This window comes from Dioscorea cayenensis, chromosome 5, assembly GCF_009730915.1.
Source record: "Dioscorea cayenensis subsp. rotundata cultivar TDr96_F1 chromosome 5, TDr96_F1_v2_PseudoChromosome.rev07_lg8_w22 25.fasta, whole genome shotgun sequence".
In the NCBI taxonomy this organism is placed as follows: Eukaryota; Viridiplantae; Streptophyta; class Magnoliopsida; order Dioscoreales; family Dioscoreaceae; genus Dioscorea; species Dioscorea cayenensis.
The window spans coordinates 19,764,062-19,782,712 of record NC_052475.1 but is presented as its reverse complement, the minus strand read 5'-3'; the positions used below and the strand labels follow the sequence as shown (position 1 = coordinate 19,782,712).

Genomic DNA, 18,651 nt, shown 5'->3' with positions numbered 1-18,651 from the left:
CCCCGAATGGATAGAGGTTCAGAATTTTCATCAAGGCCTTAAACAGACTACCAGACAGCTTATTGATCCAGCAGCAAGAAGATTTCTTGGCAATAAGACCCAGAGACAGCTAAGCAGTTGATTAAAGAAATATCCATGAACAATTATCAATGGAACTTGAGAGGCAAGTCATTTGGAAAGCCACCGAGATGATTAAGGTTAATGAAGTTACAACACTAGCAGCCCTGGTAGAAGCTTTGAGCCAAAACTTTGATAACTTGTCCACTCAGAAGCCAACTACAATCCTAGTTTGTGACACGTGTGGAGGAGGACATGCCTCAATAGATTGTTCTATTGTTGGAGCAGAGCACGGACCCATCGACATAGTTAAACTTCATTGGTAGTGCCTTTCGACAACAAAGAAACCCTTATAGTGGCACTTATAACCTAGGATGGCGTAGTCACTACTAGAATGGTAAGAGACCCGCATTGGAGGAAGTACTTACTCGGTTCATTCAGAGCATGGGTATTAAAGTTTCAATAGTCCAAAAACTGATTCCAAAGCATAGAGGCATTGATGAGAAACCAGCAGGCTTCTCTGCAGAATCCAGAGAATCAAGTGGGGCAAATTGTTAAACCATAGTCCAAACATCCTCAAGAGAGTTTATCGAGTAATAATGAAGCCAATCCCCATGAGCATCGTAAGGTTATTACTCTTTAGAGTGATAAAGAAGTGGGGATGGGTAGAGAAAGGGTGATGGAGAAGGAAAAGGAACCATAAGTTGAGATCATGGGGAGTTAGGTGAAGGAGGAAGAAACCACTCCAATTGTTGAGAAGAGACACACTGCACCGGTGAAGTAGTATGTCCCTCGCCTCCCATACGTACCCATCAAGATTGAAAAATGATTGTACAGATGAAACAATTCAAGAGATTTTTAGATTTATTGAAGCAACTGCACATTAATGTACCGTTTGTTGAAGCTCTCTCAAATGCCAAAATAAGCAAAGTTTCTCAAGGACCTACTAAAAAACAAGAGAAAATTTGAAGAGGTATCAATGTTTACATTGAGCGATGGCAGCTCGACTTACTTCTGAACCGACTACTGAGGAAGAAGAAAGATCCAGGGAGTTTTACTATTCCTTGTAATATTGGTGATTTGGTAAATGAAAAAAACCCCAGCAGATCTAGGTGCTAATATAAATATAATGCCTTACATCATGTTTAGGAAACTTAGACTTAGTGACCTTAAGCCAACTAGGATGACCTTGCAACTAGTGGACAGTTCCATTAGGCATCCTAGAGAAATCATAGAAGATGTGTTGTTTAAGGTTGACAAATTTATTTTTCCGGTAGACTTTGTGATTTTAGATGAAGATATTGAGGTGCCCGTCATTCTTGGCAGGCCATTCCTAGCCACCTCCCAAGCCCTAATTGATGTTAGTAATGGTAGAATGACACTTAGGGCTGGGGGTGAGGAAGTTATGTTTTCTTTATTTGATACCATGAAACATCCTTCTACTTCCGATGATACATGTTATTTCATTGATAAGACTGATTCAATTATTGATGAATATGTGCAGGAAATTTTACACAAAGAGCCTTTTGAGAAGTCATTGGATAACCTTTACGGTGAAGAGACCGCCCCTTTACTTACACCAACATTGATTAAGTAAAACAAAAAAAAAAGAAGCATTGGCAAGAGGTCACTTTCCCCAATAAAGGCAAGAAAAAAACCTTTACCCAAGGAGGTAACACTTGAGTCAGTCAACTTCATTGGTAAGTTCCCCACTTTCTCTGATCTCGCACTTGGGTACTATTTCAGAGATATTCATGTTGGTAGTAAGGAGTTTTTCTATTTTGAACCTCCATGACATGTGTGTTTCAGATACATCAAGCTCGTGACATTAAACAAGCGCTTCTTGGGAGGTAACCCAAGCAAGATAATTCCTATTTTATTGAGTTTGAATCTTTAGTGATAGTTTTGTAGTTTTGTTTAAGTTAGAAATAAATCGCTCAGTGTGTCTTGGATTTTTCATGTGTTGGTTGGTTGTTTGTTTTCTTAGACACTAATTTTTTGCTTCCTAGGTTCTATTTGTACTTGAGCTGAACTTCAGGAAACAAGAGAAACTCTGCTTAAAATTTTAGGACTCTTATAGGCTACTTACACATGTAAGCAGGGTCATAAGCCTCTAATAGAGAGCTTTATAGTCATCTTACACTCGTAAGCTACCCCATAAAGGGGTTCCAGAGAGTCTTATGAGTGCACTTACGGTCCGTAAGTCCTGGTGAACACAGTTCAGATATTTCTTACGAGTGGCTTACGCCCGTAAGAGAGGTCGTAAGGGTCATCCAGGGAACTTTACGGGTATACTTTAAACCCTTACGGCCCGTAACCTCCATGGGATATAACCTAGGTTCCTTATGGGTATTTTATGCCTGTAAGCCAGACCGTAAGAGCAACTTAAAGAACTTTACAGGCTACATTGTAAAAGTTCTTACGGTCATAACCTAGGTTGTAAAGGAGATGTACCCTGATGAGGCAGGCCTTATGGCCGTAAGCACCCTGTAATTGTTCATTCAGAGAAATTTACGGTTGTGGCTTACAGTAATAAGTTGCCCGTAAGCACCTAGGGTTTTAGCACCACCGATGACCTTTGATCTTCATTTCGAAATTATTTTCACTGGATTAAGGTCATTGGTGCTTCCTTATCCTACTATTCTCTTTCCCTCATCTTTTTCTTCTGTTTTTGAGTGATTTTGATTGGGTTTAGACAGTTTCTAAAGGTTGTTACCGGCTGGTTTATCCATTTACCTATTTGACTCAAAATATTGTTATATTATGATTTTTGTGAGTTGATTGATTGATAATATGCTCGAAAATTCTTGTTTGAATGATTAGCAATGCTTTATGGATGTTTCAGATACATGATTTGTAAATTTTAGAGCTCCATTGTACAGGAGGGGTCCTTATGTCCGGAGCCCATAGCTTACGGCCGTAAGGGTGCCATAAAGGTAATTGATAGGGACGGAAGTGTACGTACCAATTGCATAATAAAGTGTGCGTAAGTGCAGGGTGTCGGTCCACAGGGAAGAAAGTGAATACTAGTAATAATCCTAATTCCAAAAATTAGCCTAATTAACTAATGAAGTGATGTGTGTGAATAAAAGAAACCAAAAATGGTTCGCCCGCATGAGGATGAAGTGGTTTGGCCAATCTTGTATGATGGATTGTCCTATCCTTGTTCAACTTGGGCTTGAAGCAAAAGTCCGGGGAATGTTCACCAAGATTCTAGCTATTCGGAGAGCAGGGAAGGATATACAGGGATAGTACTCTCGAGGTCCTGTCCACCAAGATTCTAGCTATTCGGAGAGCAGGGAAGGATGTTTTCACCGAGTTCAGTCTACTGTCAGGGTTATATGACATGGACTTGACCAGCACTCCACAATATTAACAGTTGCTGATCGACTTCCCTCCTAGTGTCACCTCCAAGGGAGTTTGGCATCATTTGAGCATAGGGCGGAGCTACGAGCTGAGCCTCACCAAGGCCTCTTTCCTTACTTTCCTAGCTCACAAGTATATCCAAGCTATCATGGCCCGCTCTTTTGAAGGTAGGGCCGATAGCACTAGAGTTGGAGGGGGTGGTAGGGGCTTCTATTTTTTTACAACCTTGTGGAGCATCGTCCTATCCACCTCGGCTACGCGTTGGTAGATTTCATCGTACATCAAGGCCAGTATGTATGCCTCGGTGTGATCTTCACAGGCCTGTACATCACATGACTCATCCGTGGTATGGGTATGGTCAATCAGCTCGGCAACAAGGACATGAGATGGTTGGCAACATATCTCTCCTTGGCCTTGATACATTATAACTAATGGGGATGATGGTGCTTCATAGCGGTTGTTACATCCTCACCTCAGCAGCTACCAACAAAGGGTGAGCATAAGGATGATAAGTCAGATGACAAGTCCGGCAGTGAGTCATCCCTGCCGTCAGCCACCGAGATGGCAGGCCCATCCAGTCGATCAAGTCCTTCTTGATGAAGATCAGATATTCAGGAGCTGCAGGCTGAGATAAGACAACTACCAGAGGGCCGACAGATCATCCTAGTGACACAGGCATGGCACGAGGCCGACCTCGGCCGTGCCCTAGAGCTTTTATCTCGCCTGGTCCTTCCTCCAATTCCAGATCCTCAGACTTCAACTCCCCCTTCATCACCACATCTACCGATAAACTTTGCATCGTCGAATGCTGTCGAGCACTAGTTCTTTCTTTTATTTCATTTTTTACGTTCATTATCAGTCTTTGTATTCAGTATTTTGGCAAGGGTTCGCCCTACCTATTTTGTACTTATTTTGAGACTTTTAGTATATTTTTGTTTTTAGTTCTTGTTATTTTTATTTTTGTTGAGCTTTAATGTTCTTTTATATACTTCGCTGGACTTATGTGCAACACCCATCATCCTCAATTACAAAGGGAATGCTCACTCGGTCAATTGTTGACCTTGAGTGACCTCCAACTGCTAAAGTACAACAACAGGCACACTAGACCGGTTCCAAGCATCAATGAACTCTTCAATTTGAATTGGGGAAGTAATCATATTTCACTCCCCTTCTATTCTTTTGTACATTACCTTGCATGCTTCTATTTACACACATTAAGGACAATGTATGAATTAAGTGTGGGGGAGGGTTTAAGTTTCATTGTTAATTCTTTTACATGCCAAATATGACTTACGACAGTGTATTTGTGATATAGTGGCACGAGTTTCTTACTATTAGGGTGGACACATGAAAGTTTGTTCCATTTTGAGTTCTATTGTTTTAGTGTGCACTCTGTTCTTGGCTATTCACTTAATTAGAGAACACAACATCTCTATTGTAACAACTTAGACCATTGTTGGGCTTCATTTAGTTTTGTTCATTTTACTTCATGTGGTTGAATGGAGAAAATTTTTTGCAAATTTCAAAGAATTTGTTTTGAAAAAAAAAGAAGAGAAGAAAACTTGATAAACGGAAAGAACTAACCCTTTTGAAGTGTGAAGCTACTCTTGATAAGTTGAATACTGTGTATGCCCTAACGAGAGAAAGAGCTATCTCTTTAGGAGAGTGAAAGCTACCGTATTCTAGTAAAAGATGTGGGAAGAACTACGTTTCTTAAGCGTGAAAGCCGCCCGACGAGTGCTCGTGGGAAATGGCTACCTTAGGAGTTGTGTGAAGTTACCGTCTTGCAAATAAGAAGTTATTTGTGAATTTTTGCATTTTGAAGTCCTCTAGATCAAAAGAAGTGAAGTTGATAGTTGTAACAGACACACAATGATAATCTTGAATAGAGTGTTCACTATTTTTAGAACTTGAAATTTTTAGCATTCTTGTACTGTTGAAACCCGAAGTACTTGTGAAACTCCCCAATTCTTCAGTACCTGAGGTCTTGCACTTTCTCCAGTTGATTTATAATATTTTATTTTTACTTGAAGACAAGAAAAAGCTTAAGTATGGGGGAATTTGATGAGTGCATAAAATTCATGTATTTTAGATCAATTTGTGCACTCATTCGGCATGTATTCGAACTATATTGTGATATTCGATGTTAAAACTAGTGTGTTTGACATTCTCAGGCTTAGGGCAGAACTTCAAGGTGAGAGAGAACAAAAAAAAAGAATTCCAGACCTTAAATGAAGAAGTTGGAGCTCCCTTGGCATCATTCAAATAAGGCCAAGGTAAAATTAGGTGGCTTACGGGCAGCTTATTGCCTATCTTACGGCCATAAGTAGATTTCAAAGAACCTTGCGGACATACTTATGCCCATAAGGGGGGTTCAGAGCCAAATTAGAGGACTTTATGGGCACTACTTATGCCCATATGTACCATCTAGAGGAGTTTATGACCATAGCATATGCCCTAAGGTTGGTCACAAGAAACAACATAGTGAAGCTTATGGTCCAGGGCTTACGGCCGTAAGCTGAATTGTAATACAAACAGAAGACCTTACAGATACGACTTACTGCTATAAGTATTCCATGTTCTTATGCCCATAAGCAGTCGGGTATAATTAGAACTGATGACAATTTTTAGGGCATTCTTTACTTTTCTTTTGGGTGATTCTTAGAAGCGAAGTTAGGAAAGAAATGAGACAAATTTGTAGCAGTCAAGGGATATTTGAAGGGAGATTTGGTTCCAAATTTAAGGGAATTGTAGGTCATAGCCGTCATGCTCACCTTGGTGGCGTGCGTAAAAGGTTTCTTAGGGCTTCTACGGTGATCCTCCGTCGACGTGATTGAGAAGGGGATTTTCATGTTTTTCATGTCTCCTCCTATTACTTGTATATTTAATGCTTTTCATCTTTTAATGAAGGGCTAATTTGTAGATGTTTACCGGCAGCTTATGGCCAAGGTAAAATTGAGTGGCTTACGGGCAGCTTATGGCCTACCTTACGGCCATAAGTAGATTTCAAAGAACCTTGCGGACATACTTATGCCCGTAAGGGGGGTTCAGAGCCAAATTAGAGGACTTTATGGGCACTACTTATGCCCGTATGGACCATCTAGAGGAGTTTATGACCATAGCATATGCCCTAAGGGTGGTCACAAGAAGCAACATAGTGAAGCTTATGGTCCAGGGCTTACGGCCGTAAGCTAAATCGTAATACAAACAGAAGACCTTACGGATATGACTTACTGCTATAAGTATTCCTATAAGTCTCACAACCATCTTTTCCAACTCCCTTATGGCCATGCTATTATGCCCGTAAGCAGTCGGGTATAATTAGAACTGATGAGAATTTTTAGAGCATTCTTTACTTTTCTTTTGGGTGATTCTTAGAAGAGAAGTTAGGAAAGAAATGAGACAAATCTGTAGCAGTCAAGGGATATTTGAAGGGAGATTTGGTTCCAAATTTAAGGGAATTGTAGGTCATAGCCGTCATGCTCACCTTGGCGGCGTGCGTAAAAGGTTTCTTAGGGCTTCTACGGTGATCCTCCATCGACGTGATTGAGAAGGGGATTTTCATGTTTTTCATGTCTCCTCCTATTACTTGTATATTTAATGCTTGCCCTCTTTTAATGGAGGGCTAATTTGTAGATGTTTAGGCATAGTTAAACTTAAGGATCCTCTGATTTGGCTCTGAATACCCCTTACAGGCATAAGCATGCCGGCAAGGTTCTTTAGAATATACTTACGGCTGTAAGGTAGGTCATAAGCAGCCCGTAAGCCACTCAGTTTGCCTTGTCTTTGTTCAAATAATGCCGAGAGAGCTCCAATTTCTTCATTTAAGGTTTGGAATTCTTCTTTTGATTCTCTCTCATCTTAAAGTGCTTCCTTAAGCCTGAGAATGTGAAGCACACTAGATTTAGCATCAAATTCCACAATATGTTTCTAATACATGCCGAATGTGTGTACAAAGTGATATAAAATACATGAATGTTGTGCGCTCATCAAGATTTCATAGAGTGGAAAGTGATTGGGGGTATCTATATCAGCTCTGTACTGAATCAGTTACTATTCACTCTCCCCCGATTTCTCAACTCCTTATATTTTGTGTTGCTTGCTTTTTAATATTTGTTCACACACATCACTATTTTCATTTAGGTTAAGTTTCAGGATAGGAATTAGTATTAGTAATCTAAATCTTTTCTATTGATCAATACCCTGCTTATATGAACATTTTACTACTTGATTGGCGCATACACTTGCGTCAACCCCTATCAGAAGGGTTAAAAATTTTATCATTACTAGTTCACAATCATCATATCACTTGAAATAGCATACACCCTTATTCCTGAATTTTGTAATTTGTAATGCAGGCTGCAGATATTACTGTGATGCAAACTGTCACTGCTACCAATGAGTCAAGATATGATTCTCTGCTAAGGATTTACAAGGAGATAGACTTAAGCACCAGAAAATGCGTATTCTAGGTATGCCAAAATTTCTTCCTCTCCATCTCCTTATCCCTCTTGCCTATTATAAGTTTAGAAACCTCATTATGTATTAAGGCATATCCTTTATCTTACTTTCTTCGGTTGCTTGTCTTCTTGCCCTAATGCTGTTGTTGTTCTTGATGTCTTGAATTTCCTCTTGACACTTGCGGTAAATATAAGTTGGAATTATTTTCTCTATGATACACTATTTTTTGTTCTATCTTAGCTGAGGCCAACTCTTTGTTGAGATGTTTGTAGGTACTGAGTTAGGATGTGGTGCATAGACTTGGAGGATTTAGTAGGGAAGGAAAGGAAATTGCATGGATTTGGCTAAAGGTATGTTATGCAGTTCTCAATTTAGCATAACTATGTTTAAAAAATTGTTCACACGTCGATAATAGTCATTGATAACTTTTATTAAATGCAGGAAAACTGGGATTACATCTCAAATACATGGGGTTCTAGTTTTCTAATCACTCGTTTTGTTAGTCCTATCATCTCACCCATATGTCTAACATTATTCTCACTCTTCCCTTGAAACCTTGTATAAAAACTAAGCTTGATCTGCCAGTGTATCAGTTTTCATCTGATGAGAAAGCTAAGGAAATCGAAGCATTTTTGCAACAAGAATCAAATCTTTGATATCCCGAACACTGAAAAAACGGCTAGAGTGTGTCGGGAACAATGGAAGATGGATCAATTACATTTATAATTATAAGTACAGGATGTATTAGATACTAGGTTTCCATATCTACTTAATGCTAGTAGGATGAATGAAAAAAAAACTAAATTTATGCTTTGCCTTGAGAGGTTTTCTTTAAGAATAAATTGGACTTTTCCAATCTTCATCTTCGGTATTTTTGTTAGTTCTTTACTAAGCTCCTTAAGTTGTTTATGTGAATGATTAGTTACCACAAACCCTCAGTAATTTAATAGTATTATTTTTTGTTGGTAAATTATAGTCATAGTGATGCGGAGCTTATTGAGGAGTAAGCCTGTGTCTTTTTGGACAAATGGAACATGGCCTAACAAGGGTATTCTAGTAATTTTTCAAGCAGTGGATTTTTGGTTTTTAAGGGTCTCACTTGAAGGAAAATGGGTCAACGAGCACAAATCACTAGCTCTACTTGTGAGTCATGCTAGTTTTCAGCCGAATTCCATCATCTTGGCCTCGAAAACAGCAATTTTGCCATTTTAGGAAAGATTTGATTTCATTATGTCTTAGGCTAGAAATTTCTGATTTGTAAGCCGTTTGTGGCAATAGTCTTTATTTTGTTAAACCTTTTATTTCTTGCTAATATTTGAGAATTTACCATTTTTGGTATATTTTCAAATTATCTCCTTTCTTATTGTTATTTTTGCCTATTTATTGTAAGCCTACGGGTAAGAGAAAATCAGTTTTGTGATCATTATTTCATTGAGTAATAAAGATTTTACTCTTCCCAATTCACAGCTATCTACGATCAGCGGTGTTGGAAGCTTGTTACCGGGTATTTATGCGTGAATCAACGGTCTCAAGTATACTGCTGCATCAGTTTGGTACTAGAGCCGAATCAATCATGCCACCCCGAGGACAAGGTGCGGGTCGCCCTACACAAAGGATGAAAGAGATCTATGATCGTAATGACGATGCTAGATTTGAGTAGCGAGTTGGCCACCTCTTAGATCATCGGGTGGAGCGGATGATGGAGGAGTTGACTGAATGGTTTACCCAAATGATGGGTAACGTCAATCAAGGGTGTGTTCCCAAAAGTGGAAGCGAAGGCACCATTGAGGAAGACAATGGCTACTTTGCTGACATTGCCATGGCAGGGCGACGAGGAGGGCACGATCGTGGGGGTGACAATCGACACTACAGCATTGAAAATAGGCGTTGGGAATCTGGTATACGGGTCGATATTCCAGAATTCCATGGTGGACTACAGGCGGAGAAGTTTCTTGACTGGCTGACCACTGTCAAGGAGATCTTGGAGTTCAAAGGGGTCCCGAATGATAGAAGGGTGGCGCTAGTAGCGACGCGGCTGTGTGGGTGCCTAACCGCTTGGTTACAACAACTGAAGCTCAACCGTAGCAGGTTGGGGAAGGACAAGATCAACTCTTGGGATAAGATGAAGAAACACATGCGCTCTAATTTCTTACCCCACAATTACCAAACGACGTGATTTTTCGATCGATCGCATAATCTCGCCAAGGAACTTGCACGTGGAGGAGTACACCACGAGTTCTATCGATTCTTGGCTCGAGCGAAGTTCAAGAATCAGCAGATCGATTGGTGGCGGTACATTGGCGGCTACGGACCCGAGATCTAGGGAGACCGTCAACCTGTTTTAACTCGGCTCTATCTTGGCAGCCCATCAGCAAGCTTTGATTATGGAGCGGCAGCAGCGATGTTCAGTTCCATTAAGTTCGGGGGGAACAGATAGAGGAGGCCGTCTGATTCCCTCTTCTACGGGTGGACCAGCCTGAGGAAAAGTTATTGTGGAGCATTCCACAGGAACTAGCATGACCAGGGGAACCAGTAGCACCATTCAGTGTTTCAGTTGTGGAAAAAAGGGGCATCGCCAAGCGGATTACAAGAAAGTAGGGAAAAGAGTTATGCTTGTTGAGGAAGAAGAGGATACGGGAGACATTCTTTCGCCTGTATTTGACGAAGATGCCTTTGATGAGGAGATTGTTGAGGGTGACATTGGTACGAAGGTCCTACTTGACACCCAAGGCTACTGAAGACGAATGGCGGCGATCTAACATCTTCCAGTCCACCTGTACTATCCTTGGGAAGGTATGTAAGTTTGTGATTAATGCAGGTAGTTGTGCAATTGAAGAGGCAATCCTAGAGATTGTGAAGCCAATTGTAGCTGAATTTAAAGACGTATGTCCTGAAGAACTACTTGATAAGCTACCACAATTAAGTGATGTTCAACATCAGATTGGTGTGGGCCTTCCAAATCAAGGGCGAATTCAAGGGCGAATTCTGTTCAACCTAGGGAGAATGATGCGGGGCGTATTGAGGAGCAAGCCTGTGTCTTTCTGGACAAATGGAACATGGCCTAACAAGGGTATTCTAGTAATTTTTTCAAGCGGTGGATTTTTGGTTTTTAAGGGTCTCACTTGAAGGAAAACGGGTCAACGAGCACAAATCACCAGCTTTTCTTGTGAGTCATGCTAGTTTTCGGCCGAATTCCATCATTTTGGCCTCGAAAACAGCAATTTTGCCATTTTAGGAAAGATTTGATTTCATTATATCTTAGGCTAGAAATCTTTGATTTATAAGCCATTTGTGACAATAGTCTTTATTTTGTTAAACCTTTTATTTCTTGCTGATATTTGAGAATTTATTATTTTTGGTAAATTTTCAAATTATCTCCTTTCTTATTGTTATTTTTGCTTATTTATTGTAAGCCTGCGGGCAAGAGAAAAACAGTTTTGTGATCATTATTTCATTGAGTAATAAAGATTTTACTCTTCCCAATTCCTGGCTATCTTTGATCAACAGGTGTTGGAAGCTTGTTACCGGGTATTTGTGTGCGAATAAATGGTCTCAAGTATACTGCTATGTCACATAGTGTTTGTATTGAATTATTTTGGCCAATTAGATAGTTTTTTTTAGTCTAAAAATTATTTTATATTTATTTCACTATTGAAGGAAAATTGGGATTGATGTTAGATGGATATGGCATATAGATGAGTGGCAGGAGTTGTGATCCCACGCACTCGGTCCCATGGAACCAAGACATGTGACACAAAGACCATTATTTCTTAAAAAAAAATATATTAAATTTTATATTAAAACTTTGAAAGTGGTACTATTGTCATTTAATCCAACTCTTATTTTGACAGGGATCACATGTTCTCTTCTTCTATGGAATGACTAACTTTTCCTCTTTCTCTCTCATTGAACCATTTATTTAAAATATTAAGAAATTTTTAAAAATAAAATCTATTTATTTGGCAATAAACTCATTCACCATGCTAATGCTTTTTTTTTAAACAACATGAACAATAATAGATTGAGAAAATTTTAAATTGTTAACTAATCAACATAAACTAAGAAATTATTCTAAATGGAAATAATATTTACATATATTGCAAATAAATCCCTTTGAAATCATCAATTGCAAAAAGACAAACAACCATAAAATTTCAAAGTGGATATAACTTCCAATTCCTGTCAATAACTTTGAAATCAACATAGGGTATTCATATCATAATTCAAATGATACTGACAGCATGATATAATCATTGAAAAAACAATGGCAACATGAACCTATAAAAAAAGGATATCATAAAAATATAACTTGAGTACTCCAAAAATACACTAGCCAATCAAAACATCCTCAATTTCACTAACAAATTTGAGATTTAAACATGTTCAAAAGTTCAAGGTCCAGAGATTACAAATAAACTTAATTATCAAATCCAAACATAAAGATTGAATTGTGTCCATTCTTGAGAGTGAGCACATTGTGAAGTAATCAAGTAACCAAGCTTTACTCCATAAAACATAAAACATAATACATAATAAATTGAGCTTGCACCAACATAATCAACTCCTTTTCAAAAGCTTTGTAGCAGTACTACTTAAAGGAATAAAGGACAAAAAGATTATCAATCTATGTTAATTGTATAAAAATGATTAAGTACCATAAGTAAGTATTAAAAATAACTATATAATAAAGTAACATCAACTACTAAAAAACACATATAAGTTGGATGAAGTCTTATCAAGATAAGTTAACAACAATAGCATTCACTCATTTTTATAGCTATGTTACAAATAGAATAAACTTCTTCTCAAAGCCAATTAGAGAAATTGATTGATAATAGCAGCCTGTAAGAATATGTTACATATACTTGACTAAGAATAAAGCTTGTAATCACACCAAAACAAACCTTGATGGAGACATTTAGATTGGAATTATTATCACATGTAGGTACTTGTTGAGGTTCAACCACTAATGGTGGGACAAAAATAAATAAATTATGATAATAATATTTTACATATACATCAAATTGTTTCATGTAAGTATTAATAGATCATTGAGTACCTTTGCTTGCTTGAGTTAGTGTAATTTCTAAATTCTTTTTGGGCTTTCTTTCTTTGTGATTTTTCTCCCAAAATGCTTTCTTTCTTCCTCCACTTCCTTTACGAATTGCTAGAGGAGGGTCACGGATTGTTATTTGGGTTGACATAATCGTTTGTTGTGACAAGCACTCATTATTGTTGCTATTTGAAACTTCAAAACTTTGCATTTTGATAGCCTTTTCAACCTCTTCTCTTGTCTTCCTCAACCAATGCAAAGCTACTTTGTAGACCTCTACAGAGTAAGATCGTTTGGTTGCAACTTTGATGCTTCATGGGAAATGGTGCTATATCTGAGCGTCAAATGAGTATGAAAATCTTCTTCAACTTGTTGGCCTTCTTCATCAAATACTTTTCCACATTTTGCATCCCTTGTCCATCATTGTAACATGTATTTTTCTAGAATCTTATCAATCTTAGCAATAATAAATACCTTTAGAATGTGTCGACATAATAAACCCTCAAACTCGAACTTGCAACAAGTACATCTCACAAAAAAGAAACTCGGTCCCAAGCAAAGTTTAATGACTCTAACTTCTTTTTTAGGTATCCAACATCTATATGAAGCTATATTCCCATTCTCTTCAATTTTTTTCACACTTGTAACGAAGACTACCAGGTAGTTCTTAAAATTTTGTAAATACTACTGATGTGTACAATTTGCTTACTTCTTCTTCAATAGGCATATGAAGAATTAAGAATGGTTGCACACTGTTCATTTTAAAGTCAGTTTCAATTTCTTTTTCTTTCTCCCAATGTCTAATTAGTGCCTTATCAACACATTGAACAAAACCCAATAGCAACATTTTCTGCTCAAAAAACCTTTGAAATAGTTGTTTATACTCTCACTTCATTGAGTGGTACATATATCTGCACAAAAGAAGCCATGGGAATACACATGAACCTAGTGATGATGTTTCATGTACATTCTCAATATCCAATAATTCTCATTCAAATCATATTTAGTAAGCAATTCAGCCCACTTTTCTTCAAAATCTTCAATAATTTCATGACTCCTCACACAATAAGACAAATCTTGTCACACCCCGACCTACGGGCCCCAGGACATGGCAACCACCATGACAACCGGAGGAGAGATACCTCACCACTCAACCCTCGAGTTGCCGCAAGGCTGACCAAATACCGGAAATCAACCACCTCAAACAACAAGTATAATATAGGGAAGTCAAAGGTACGCAAGGGAAGCATCAACAACATGACTTGATAGCAGAGTTCAAGATCGAACTACCCTGATAACAAGTACAACGGAGTTTCCAAGAAGTTAGACAAACATACAAACAATGCTTTTAGAGTTTCAAACACACTAATGGATCCATGCTTGACTACAACATATACATGCTTAAGGATAACATAAATGAAAGTGGTATCGAATGAAAACAGATAGTGGATGCCCAGCACACAGCTTTAATACCTCACTACTGCCTGTAAAATCCTGGGGAGAGAAAAGAGGGGTGAGCAACTAAATATACTCAGTGAGTGGGTTAGCACAATACTACAAGAATACACCAAAATACACGGAATAACTCACCAAAATAATGCTTTACTAATACCAACAGCCAACAGTTTAGAATGTAGATACACATAACAAAAAATCATCGATATAATATAACAACAGATAGTGTCAAGTAAGCCTTTCAACCCCAACTAGAGTTTACAACAACAAATCCATGAAAGACCAAATATAGGGTTTATACTACAAAACAAATTAAACATTAAGCCAAACTTTTATAATAATGCAAATGGATCATAATAGTTCCACTCATATATATATAGAACAACTATATAATATGAGTCTCAAAATCCATAAAATAGATACTCACCATCAAAACCACAAATTGAATATAACACTACAAAAGGAACGCAACATGGTCTAGAAACCTCTCTAAACTTTCATCGTGCTGCAGCTAAGTTCAGAGCCATCAAGGAACTCATATCCTTAACGTTGACCCATTGGTCCACCGTGTGGTAACCCCGGCTTCCCGATGAACATCTAATAGGGCTCTACACTCCCATCTGAACAGGACCAATACGTCTGTCGGTTTTCCACGCCACCTCAACATGTTGGCCATGAAAACCACCTACTGCAGTAGGATGTCACCAACCAAGTAATACAAACATGTATCTCACAATGAGGAGTCCATAACTAGGACAAAAATCAATATCCAAATTATCTGCCATTTCCCCACGGAAATGATAAACACAAGTATATCCAAAGATTTTAGCATAAATTAACAAACAATTTGTGAATCACGTAACAATCCAAAAATCCTTTCCTTAGAACAATAATACTTTTCAAGTATAAAACATCACTAAATAAACTCATTTTAAGTCAATCAAAACCTCGATTTAAGCATAGAAGAAAATAAAACTTTACTTCGCAATATAGAATCATTATAGGTATTCTCCTAGTAGAATTATGCATAATTAATCACACTCACAACTTTGATGATACCACTTCCCCAAACGCTAATCCTCTACTCGATCTTTGCCTCGAGCCAACGCTTCACCTTCTTACCAAAGCACAACAAAACACAACAAATATTAATATAAAAGCCAAACAAGAAACCCAAGTTTGATTTCTATCAAACAACCCTATATTGATCCTAGGGTTGACTGAAAACTTGATTTTTAGGTTACCAACGAATTCCTAATGCCTTGGGCTTCAATTTGGACCAAAGAAATACAAGAAAAGATGAAAAATTTTAGTGCTATAGCACTACTACATTAATTTTTTATTGCTAAGGTACCAAGAATTGCTATAGTACCCCCAAAACTTTTTACAGCAAAGCCGACACTAAAACAATGGCTTCTCACTGATTTACAACACCAAATTACGAAATTTCTTGACAAACATACACAAAAACTAATCACAAGATTGAGGGTTTCGATTTAATCCTAAAAGCCACTCAAACCAAGGTTTATTTTTAGGGTTTCAAAGACTTCAAAAACGATGGAATATGAGAAAAATACAAATAAAAAAACCTTAGATCAAAACCTTACCAAGCTCAAGAGAATGAGAGGAAGAGTGTAGGAGCGTTGATTTGCCGAAAAAGCTTGTCGACAAATTTATTTTTCAAAGAAGGGTGTTCGGCCAAATGAAGAAGAAGGAATGAAAACAAAGAAGAAAGAAGGAAATGAGAAATAGAGAAGGCCACGTTGCTTCTCTTATCCTCATTCAATTTAATTAATTATTTTTTTTAAACAAAAGGGAAAATGACCAAAATGTCCTTAATAATAGAAAATAGCAAGAAAAGAGTCCAAAATACCGTTTTGCCCTTGGTTTTTGGCTGGTTTTCACACACAACCTATTGTACAATCATGCAAGGATGCCACTAGTGCAAAATAACCATTTTACCCCTAATGCATGCATAACAATCTAAAAAAAAACATAAGGTCAAAAATCATGACAGGGTACCACAAATCTTATCCAAACTTGAATCCCCTTGTGAATAATCTCCCTAGATGTCTTTTAGTATTCTGAAAAATATGCCTAAGAATATCGATGAATGGTATTTAACAAGACTTTGGAAATTGCACCCGTGATAGCTGAATCTTGATCCGTGAGAATCACTTTTGGATGACTTCCTTTCATCGCTTGTAGCCAATTCTCAAGTACCCAAACAAAAGAATACTTTGTTTCATAAAAATCAATGCACACCCAAATGGCAATGCATATTTATTTGTTCCATAAGTTGGATCCAAACAAACAACATCTCCAAAGTAGCTATAATCCATTTTACACCTTGCATCACTCCAAAATATGCTTGTTAATTTTCCATCGATGATAAGTTGGATTGCAAAAAAAAAAAAAAGAGGGTTCTTTATTTGCATTTTATTTAAATAATCTAATAATCTTTGTGAATCTCCCACAGAAAATTCTATTTTATTTAAATAATCTAATAATCTAATAATCCAACATTTTGACTTCCTTGAGATTCTTGTGAAAGGTAATTCATCATAAGGTTGGTTCTAATGCCTAACTGTTTTATTTTATCAATCATATCTTTTTGACTTTCATCAATTTTCCTATGTGATGGCAATAGATGACATTTTCTTGGAGTTGCTAAGATATGATTGTGTTCCTCAACAAACATAGAAACAACCCATGATCCATCCAAGTCTTTGTTTACTAAAAGTTTAGCATTGCAACAACAACATCTTTCACCCCCTGCCTTCTCTTGTTGCCTTCATTCTTCTTAAATCTTTCCTCTCTATAACCTTCCTTAGAGCAATACAAGCATCGCCCAACAACCGTATCATCTTTTTTTTATTTTCATATTGGTCCTTTTCTCACACTAAACCCTTTTCGGTATGCATAATGATTATAAAAGTCAAGCTTCATCCGCAAAATAAAAAACCAGACCAACATATGGATTCAAAGAAATCTTTCTTAGAGAAAAAGTATTTTCAGTAACTTTTTCATTGGTGAATTCCCCTTAGGTTTCATTGTGTTCATAGGCTTCATCTTCATTCAAAGATTGATTTTCATTTTCTTTCTCCAATTCAAATTCATTTGCATTATATATATGATCATCCACTTCCCATACTTCTAGACATGAATTTTGTACTTCAACGATACTTGCCATTTTTCAGAAAATATTAGAAAAATGTGTATCTGTTTAACTAAAAAAAATATATTAGTTTAGATTGAATATTCTATGGCAATAGATATTTTTCAATATTTAGAAAGTCAGACACAACAATTACTATAATTGGAAAAAAAAACCTATAAACATAATTCATGAAAATCCCAACAAAAACAAAGAGAATATAAAGAATTATTCTAGTAAAAAAACTTCAAAAAAAAAAAAAGAAAAAGAAAAAAGAAAAAAGAAGAAGGGCAAAAAAGAAACAAATGGTCATAATGTCATCATTCCAATAATTCAACTAGGTAAACTCCTCTAAAAATCTATGAAATATACCAAATAATAAAGATATACAAAATTCCCGGGCTTTAGATTCAATCAAACCCTTCTATCCATGCTTTCCCGCTTTCTTGTTTTTTCTATACAAATAGATCGATAAAATCTTGTTAATATCTTCTCAAATATGAGGTTGAGTTTGTAGATACTCACACAAAGAAAGGAAGAGAAAGAAAAAGGGAGATATAGAAAGAGAGAAAGAGATTGAGAGAGCTTACCTTATTAGGCAATTAGGGCATGGTAGTTGTGAGAGATTTGAAGCCAAAATTCATAAAGAGAAAGAAGAAGACTAAGGGAAAGGGAGAGGGAGAAAGAGATAAGAAGAGGGGGACGGAGGGAGGGAAAGAAGATAGGTCGGTCGTTCAGGAGAAAAAAAGAACATGTGATCTCTAAAAAGTAAGAGCTGGATTAAATGGCAATAATACCCTTTTTAAAGTTTAATATAAAATTTAATTTTTTTTTTAAATGATTGGTGTGATCCCACGTCTCGGTTTTGTGGTCCGTGGGATCACAACTCGAGTGGCAGTAGGAATATAACATGGGTAGTGTTATGAATATGACTCATCATGTGCGCTGTTTTTGGTTTAGAGAAAGAAAAATAAAAAAAGGATTTTAGTTTTATTGACAAATAAAACATTTAAATAAAATGGATAAAAACAAACTATTGTGTGATAAATATATAAATTATTGATAAAAATATGGTTTTCTTGTATGACGTAGCAAATATGTT

General features: G+C 37.1%; 1 long non-coding RNA gene across 3 annotated transcripts; it reads right to left on the bottom strand.

The window, feature by feature from the left end:
* Positions 1 to 14,781: 14,781 nt before the first annotated feature.
* LOC120262049 lies at positions 14,782 to 18,264 on the bottom strand. 3 transcript variants are annotated; one of them, XR_005536698.1, is made up of 3 exons: positions 18,140 to 18,264; positions 15,438 to 15,509; positions 14,782 to 15,080 (listed from the first exon to the last, which is right to left on the bottom strand). It is a non-coding gene; the product is annotated as an uncharacterized LOC120262049 (long non-coding RNA). The 3 variants fall into 3 exon arrangements; XR_005536696.1 differs by lacking the exon at positions 18,140 to 18,264 and adding an exon at positions 16,000 to 16,248; XR_005536697.1 differs by lacking the exon at positions 18,140 to 18,264 and adding an exon at positions 16,000 to 16,246 and having other exon boundaries at positions 15,438 to 15,506.
* Between the last annotated feature and the right edge of the window lie 387 nt (positions 18,265 to 18,651).